The following is a 294-nucleotide window of genomic DNA, read 5'->3' on the forward strand; positions in this document are numbered from 1 at the left end:
TAATTTCCTTTTCTTTTCCTTTCACTGCAAAATACAGTTCATTATCATAGTACAAAACCAGGCACACACAGAGAGAGTCTCCAAGATCACACACACACACAATGGAGTAGCAATAATAATTATTATAGGATAAACATAGAGAGAGTAAAAACACACAAAACACATTAACATTAAGAAACACAAAAAAGAAAAAGAAGTAAATCCCAACAGGTGAAAGATTAGTTAGACTGTAGGGATGTATGCAAAAAAGAAGAAAAGAAAACAAAGGATGACCTGAGTCACACCACCACTACA

Source organism: Trypanosoma theileri (genome assembly GCF_002087225.1).
Source record: "Trypanosoma theileri isolate Edinburgh chromosome Unknown TM35_Tth_195_V1, whole genome shotgun sequence".
Taxonomy (NCBI): domain Eukaryota; phylum Euglenozoa; class Kinetoplastea; order Trypanosomatida; family Trypanosomatidae; genus Trypanosoma; species Trypanosoma theileri.